The following is an 8,274-nucleotide window of genomic DNA, read 5'->3' as shown; positions in this document are numbered from 1 at the left end:
CATAATTTGTAGGTTCATTGTTGTCTAACAACATGATTGATAAGACGGGATTACCGTACCACTCTGGAGCAGCGCGTGATCTCGTCGACCTGCGTGGTTCAATAGAAACTTGAACTGGAGTTTCATGATCATCATCATTAACTTCCTCCTCAACCGGCGTCGCAATGACAGAGGTTTCCCCTTGCCCTGCGCCACCATCCAGAGGGATGAGAGGTTCGACAACCTCGTCAAGTTCTATCTTCCTCCCACTCAATTCTCTCGAGAGAAACTCCTTCTCGAGAAAAGCTCCGTTTTTAGCAACAAACACTTTGCCCTCGGATTTGAGATAGAAGGTGTACCCAACTGTCTCTTTTGGGTAACCTATGAAGACGCACTTTTCCGCTTTGGGTTCCAGCTTTTCAGGCTGAAGCTTTTTGACATAAGCATCACATCCCCAAACTTTAAGAAACGACAACTTTGGCCTTTTGCCATACCAGAGTTCGTATGGTGTCGTCTCAACGGATTTTGATGGTGCCCTATTTAAAGTGAATGCAGCTGTTTCTAATGCATAACCCCAAAATGATAACGGCAAATCAGTAAGAGACATCATAGATCGCACCATCTCTAACAAAGTACGATTATGACGTTCGGACACACCATTACGCTGTGGTGTTCCAGACGGTGTTAACTGCGAAACAATTCCACATTGTCTTAAGTGAGCACCAAACTCGAAACTCAGATATTCACCCCCACGATCAGACCGTAGGAACTTGATCTTCTTGTTACGATGATTTTCCACTTCACTCTGAAATTGCTTGAACTTTTCAAATGTTTCATACTTGTGCTTCATCAAGTAGACATAACCATATCTACTTAAATCGTCAGTGAAGGTGAGAAAATAACGATATCCGCCGCGTGCCTCTATGCTCATTGGACCACACACATCTGTATGTATGATTTCTAACAAGTCACTTGCACGCTCCATTGTTCCGGAGAACGGAGTTTTAGTCATCTTGCCCATGAGGCATGGTTCGCACGTGTCAAGTGAATCAAAGTCAAGTGACTCCAAAAGTCCATCAGCATGGAGTTTCTTCATGCGCTTTACACCAATATGACCCAAACGGCAGTGCCATAAAAATATGGTGCTATCATTGTTTACTCTAACTCTTTTGGTCTCGATGTTATGTATATGCGTATCGCTATCAAGATTCAATATGAACAATCCTCTCACATTCGGTGCATGACCATAAAAGATGTTACTCATAGAAATTGAACAACCATTATTCTCAGACTTAAAAGAGTAACCGTCTCGCAATAAACAAGATCCAGATATAATGTTCATGCTCAACGCAGGCACTAAGTAACAATGATTTAAGTTCATCACTAATCCCGATGGTAGCTGAAGTGACACTGTGCCGACGGCGATTGCATCAACCTTGGAACCGTTTCCTACGCGCATCATCACTTCGTCTTTTGCCAGCCTTCGTCTATTCCGCAGTTCCTGTTTCGAGTTGCAAATATGAGCAACAGAACCGGTATCGAATACCGAGGCACTACTACGAGAGCCGGTTAAGTACACATCAATAACATGTATATCAAATATACCTGATTTTTCTTTGCCCGCCTTCTTATCTGCCAGATACTTGGGGCAATTGCGCTTCCAGTGACCAATACCTTGCAATAGAAGCACTCTGTTTCAGGCTTAGGTCCAGCCTTGGGTTTCTTCGGCGGATTGGCAACAGGCTTGCCGCTCTTCTTCGAATTGCCCTTCTTGCCTTTGCCGTTTCTCTTGAAACTAGTGGTCTTGCTCACCATCAACACTTGATGCTCTTTACGGAGTTCAGACTCTGCGACTTTCAGCATCGCAAACAACTCGTCGGGAGACTTTGTTCATCCCTTGCATGTTGTAGTTCAACACAAAGCCTTTATAGCTTGGCGGCGGTGATTGAAGGATTCTGTCAGTGATAGCTTCTTGCGGGAGTTCAATCCCCAGTTCAGCTAGACGGTTTGAGTACCCAGACATTTTGAGCATATGTTCACTGACACACGAGTTTTCCTCCATCTTGCAAGCATAGAATTTATCGGAGGTCTCATACCTCTCGATCCGGGCGTTCTTCTGAAAGATAAACTCCAACTCCTGGAACATCTCAAATGCTCCATGACGCTCAAAGCGACGTTGAAGTCCCGGTTCTAAACCATACAAGACTGCACATTGAACTATTGAGTAGTCCTCCTTACGTGCTAACCAAGCGTTCTTAACATCCTGATCAGCCGTAGCGGGTGGTTCATCTCCTAGCGCAGCATTAAGGACATAATCCTTCTTCCCAGCTTGTAAGATTAGCTTAAGATTACGAGCCCAGTCTACAAAGTTGCTTCCATCATCTTTCAACTTAGCTTTCTCTAGGAACGTATTAAAATTCAGGATGACTGTCGCGTGAGCCATGATCTACAACACAAATATATTCAAAGTGGACTTAGACTATGTTCAAGATAATTAGAGTTCAACTTAATCAAATTATATGCTAAACTCCCACTCAAAAAGTACATCTCTCTAGTCATTTGAGTGGTTCATGATCCACTTACACTATCCCAAGTCCGATCATCACGTGAGTTGAGTATAGTTTCAGTGGTAAGCATCCCTATGCTAATCATATCAACTATATGATTCACGATCGACCTTTCGGTCTCATGTGTTCCGAGGCCATGTCTGCACATGCTAGGCTCGTCAAGCTTAACCTGAGTGTTCCGCGTGCGCAACTGTTTTGCACCCGTTGTATGTGAACGTTGAGTCTATCACACCCGATCATCACGTGGTGTCTCGAAACGACGAACTGTAGCAACGGTGCACAGTCGGGGAGAACACAATTTCGTCTTGAAATTTTAGTGAGAGATCACCTCATAATGTTACCGTCGTTCTAAGCAAAATAAGGTGCATAAAAAAGGATTAACATCACATGCAATTCATAAGTGACATGATATGGCCATCATCACGTGCTTCTTGATCTCCATCACCAAAGCACCGGCACGATCTTCTTGTCACCGGCGCCACACCATGATCATCCATCAACGTGTTGCCATCGGGGTTGTCGTGCTACTTATGCTATTACTACTAAAGCTACATCCTAGCAAAATAGTAAACGCATCTGCAAGCACAAATGTTAGTATAAAGACAACCCTATGGCTCCTGCCGGTTGCCGTACCATCGACATGCAAGTCGATATTTCTATTACAACATGATCATCTCATACATCCAATATATCACATCACATCGTTGGCCATATCACATCACAATCATACCCTGCAAAAACAAGTTAGACGTCCTCTAATTTTGTTGTTGCATGTTTTACGTGGTGACCAAGGGTATCTAGTAGGATCGCATCTTACTTACGCAAACACCACAACGGAGATATATGAGTTGCTATTTAACCTCATCCAAGGACCTCCTCGGTCAAATCCGATTCAACTAAAGTTGGAGAAACCGTCACTTGCCAGTCATCTTTGAGCAAAGGGGGTTACTCGTAACGATGAAACCAGTCTCTCGTAAGCGTACGAGTAATGTCGGTCCAAGCCGCTTCAATCCAACAATACCGCGGAATCAAGAAAAGACTAAGGAGGGCAGCAAAGCGCACATCACCGCCCACAAAACCTTTTGTGTTCTACTCGAGAAGACATCTACGCATGAACCTAGCTCATGATGCCACTGTTGGGGAACGTCGCATGGGAAACAAAAATTTTCCTACGCGCACGAAGACCTATCATGGTGATGTCCATCTACGAGAGGGGATGAGTGATCTACGTACCCTTGTAGATCGTACAGCAGAAGCGTTAGAGAACGCGGTTGATGTAGTGGAACGTCCTCACGTCCCTCGATCCGCCCCGCGAACAATCCCGCGATCAGTCCCACGATCTAGTACCGAACGGACGGCACCTCCGCGTTCAGCACACGTACAGCTCGACGATGATCCCGGCCTTCTTGATCCAGCAAGAGAGACGGAGAGGTAGAAGAGTTCTCCGGCAGCGTGACGGCGCTCCGGAGGTTGGTGATGACCTTGTCTCAGCAGGCTCCGCCCGAGCTCCGCAGAAACGCGATCTAGAGGAAAAACTATGGAGGTATGTGGTCGGGCAGCCGTGAGAAAGTCGTCTCAAATCAGCCCTAATTGCTCCATATATATAGGAGGAGGGAGGGGGGCCTTGCCTTGGGGTCCAAGGACCCCCCAAGGAGTCGGCCGAGCCAAGGGGGGGAGGACTCCCCCCCCCCAAACCGAGTTGGACTTGGTTTGGTGGGAGGAGTCCCCCTCCCTTCCCACCTCCTTCCTTTTTTTTTCCTCTTGATTTTTCTTCTCTTGGCGCATTGAGAACTTGTGGGCTGTCCCACCAGCCCACTAAGGGCTGGTGTGGCTCCCCCAATGCCTATGGGCTTCCCCGGGGTGGGTTGCCCCCCCCTCCCCGGTGAACTCCCGAAACCCATTCGTCATTCCCGGTACATTCCCGGTAACTCCGAAAACCTTCCGGTAATCAAATGAGGTCATCCTATATATCAATCTTCATTTCCGAACCATTCCGGAAACCCTCGTGACGTCCGTGATCTCATCCGGGACTCCGAACAACATTCGGTAACCAACCATATAACTCAAATACGCATAAAACAACGTCGAACCTTAAGTGTGCAGACCCTGCGGGTTCGAGAACTATGTAGACATGACCCGAGAGACTTCTCGGTCAATATCCAATAGCGGGACCTGGATGCCCATATTGGATCCTACATATTCTACGAAGATCTTATCGTTTGAACCTCAGTGCCAAGGATTCGTATAATCCCGTATGTCATTCCCTTTGTCCTTCGGTATGTTACTTGCCCGAGATTCGATCGTCAGTATCCGCATACCTATTTCAATCTCGTTTACCGGCAAGTCTCTTTACTCGTTCCGCAATACAAGATCCCGCAACTTACACTAAGTTACATTGCTTGCAAGGCTTGTGTGTGATGTTGTATTACCGAGTGGGCCCCGAGATACCTCTCCGTCACACGGAGTGACAAATCCCAGTCTTGACCCATACTAACTCAACTAACACCTTCGGAGATACCTGTAGAGCATCTTTATAGTCACCCAGTTACGTTGCGACGTTTGATACACACAAAGCATTCCTCCGGTGTCAGTGAGTTATATGATCTCATGGTCATAGGAATAAATACTTGACACGCAGAAAACAGTAGCAACAAAATGACACGATCAACATGCTACGTCTATCAGTTTGGGTCTAGTCCATCACGTGATTCTCCCAATGACGTGATCCAGTTATCAAGCAACAACACCTTGTTCATAATCAGAAGACACTGACTATCATTGATCAACTGGCTAGCCAACTAGAGGCATTGCTAGGGACGATGTTTTGTCTATGTATCCACACATGTAAATGAGTCTTCATTCAATACAATTATAGCATGGATAATAAACTATTATCTTGATACAGGAATTATAATAACAACTATACATTTATTATTGCCTCTAGGGCATAATTCCAACAGTGGTGTGGGTAGATAACCACTGACCAAAACAGTTTTTTATAAAATAAATGACCTTTTAATTTGGTTGTAACTTTCTACAACCATTTCACAAAGAAACGTCGTTAAGTTTCATTAAATACGATCAGCTTTTGACCAACTATTTTTGTCATAAAAAGGTCACAAATAAGAAACATCGACCATTCAGGGATCAATATGAAGGGTCACAAGATAGCATATTTCTTGTAGTGAATGTGTTTCAAATCTATCCAATAATGATATTGTTTTAAAGATCTTAGTGTTAGTACTTCAAATATATATAATGTTTCAAAAACAAAATTATTGTTTAAAAGATATAAAGTATTGGAAATGTAAGAGAAAATAAATACATGAATTTAGAAGATGAGAGATGAGACAGATGTGTTGCTTTCATACATTTGCAGCACAAGGGGTGTCTCATACATACATGCATGAGTAGGACCTACAGATGTGTTGCTTTCATACATTTGCAGCACAAGGGGGTGTCTCATACATACATGCATTAGTAGGACCTACGCATGATGCAACGTAATGATGAATACGGATATGCTAAGTTGAAATACACCGAGATACAAAGATATGGGTCCTATGCAGCTTTTGAGTTGACAGAATTTTATTGGTTGAAGAACCACGAGTAGCTACCGGGTTCGGTAAAAAAAACTCTTTGCGCTATGGAGTAGGAGTACTAGTTTGTTTATCCCTGGCAAGATCTAATGACAGAAGCGCAATCATCACTGGTTAGAGGTTAAGATAATATAGAACACTTGCAGAAAGTGGATATACTACCGGCCTGTCTCCTGGAAATGGGCTCGTCGTGATGATCTTGTTCATTGCATTGCATGCTTCGAGAGCATTCGTTGGCAATGATGGATGGGTACGAGCCACGACGACGGTTTGAACGATTTATGTACAGATTCAGTGGATCCTCGATCTATCGACCGACAGCATGGATCGGTTCGCTTGGGTGTTTCGGTTCTGACGACAGTCCATAGTTGACAGCAGAATTCTGTGGATATCGCGCTTGTTCTCGGCCCCGGCCAGATCAACAACCCGGGCCTAATCTCGAGGTGACTTCTTTAGGGCTGGGAGCTGATCGAACAAGTGGAGCAGAGCCCATCGACGTCATGCCCGATCATCATCTCTGAAGTCTAGACGTCGAATCTCAGAGAAAAGAAGGCTGTACTCGCATGTGCTCCGGGGAGCTGGTGTTCCGCATCAGGCTGGGGCTCATGACCAATGCATGACATGTGTTTTTCTTGTCAGCTGGCAAGGTGAGGACATGAGCGATGAGAGGGGGACACAGCTAGCGGGTGTGGGACGGTTGCCGGCGACAGTTTTACTATCTTGTCAATTATTTTTCTTCTCTAATCTCTAAATAACACAGTACAAAATTGTCACATTTTGTGCTAGAAAACCCGAGAAGCTTAAGCATACTGTATACCCACACAATTTTCTCAGGGTCTTCCAAAACTCAAAATTTCCATTCCACACCTATTGCGTGCACCTACACCTCGCCATGTGAAGACCGGCCCAGTCTTGCCCACGTGTCAGGCCTCGGCCTAAGTTTTGAGCCCAAAGGATGGGACGGGACTGGATCAGGCTTTGCATATTTGTGTTTTAAGAAAGAAGCCGGTCCGAGGCTTAAATCCTAAATCCATCTTTTTGAGAGAGGCGTTTTGGCTGCCGAGCTCATCTGCAACCGCTCCGACAAAAGAAATCAAAACAAATATTAAAAAAACTCAAATAATAATAATAATTTTTTGTGTGATAGATAATTTAATGCGTGAGGTCCGTTCCAAACTTGAACTCATTTGGGCATCTGAGGCGCTCTCAGCAGAAAAGATAAATCTGGGTCTGTAAAAGAGCAGTACTGTTCACGAACTTTTCTGACCCGACTTATCTTTTTCTACAAGAGCTTCTCAGATGTCCAAATAAAATGAAATTTGGAGCGAACCTCATGCATCAAATTATCTACCACACAAAAAGCAATTGATTTTTTTTGAAATTTTCTATTATTGTTTTTTAATTTTTTTCTGACCGGGAGCAGATGAGCCTGGGAGCAAAAGCGAACTATCATATCTTTTTTTCCTTTTGTTTCTATCTGTTTATTAAATTTTATCGAGTTGTTTTTATATCATTAATTTTATTTTACTGTTTTTTCTTTTCTTTTCTTGAATGAATCTCAACTATTTCAATACATGTTGTACGTATTCCATTACATGTGTAAAAAACATCATACATGTTTAATATTTTTCCAACAAATGATGAGTATTTTTCCACATACATTGTAAACATTTATAAAATACACAAATATATTTTAAAATGTTACGAAACATATTTTTTCATATTATGCAAACATTTGTTTTACATCATATTACTATCTTTTAAAGGTCTTGTACATTTTTTCAATGGTACAAGATGATTATGAAACTTAGGTGGACAACCAATTTTATAGAATGTCACAAACAATTTTTATGGAACACGTAACCATTTCTTTGAATGCAATTAAACAATTTTGTAAATTATGCAATTGTTTTTTGACACTATATAAAAAATGTCATGAACATTGTTTCCAGGCACGTGAATAATTTTAAATGTTGAGAACATTAGTAGGTACATTTTTTTCTTATAAATTGCACCACCGAATATATTACACTATATCAACATATTTTAAATGCACAATTATTTAAAGAAAAACGAATATCGAATGTAATGTTTAAAATATTTTTTATTTTTTAGAATATTTGAAATAC

Source organism: Hordeum vulgare, chromosome 7H, assembly GCF_904849725.1.
Source record: "Hordeum vulgare subsp. vulgare chromosome 7H, MorexV3_pseudomolecules_assembly, whole genome shotgun sequence".
NCBI lineage: Eukaryota > Viridiplantae > Streptophyta > Magnoliopsida > Poales > Poaceae > Hordeum > Hordeum vulgare.
The sequence above is the reverse complement of the archived record's forward strand: the minus strand, read 5'-3'. Positions refer to the sequence as shown.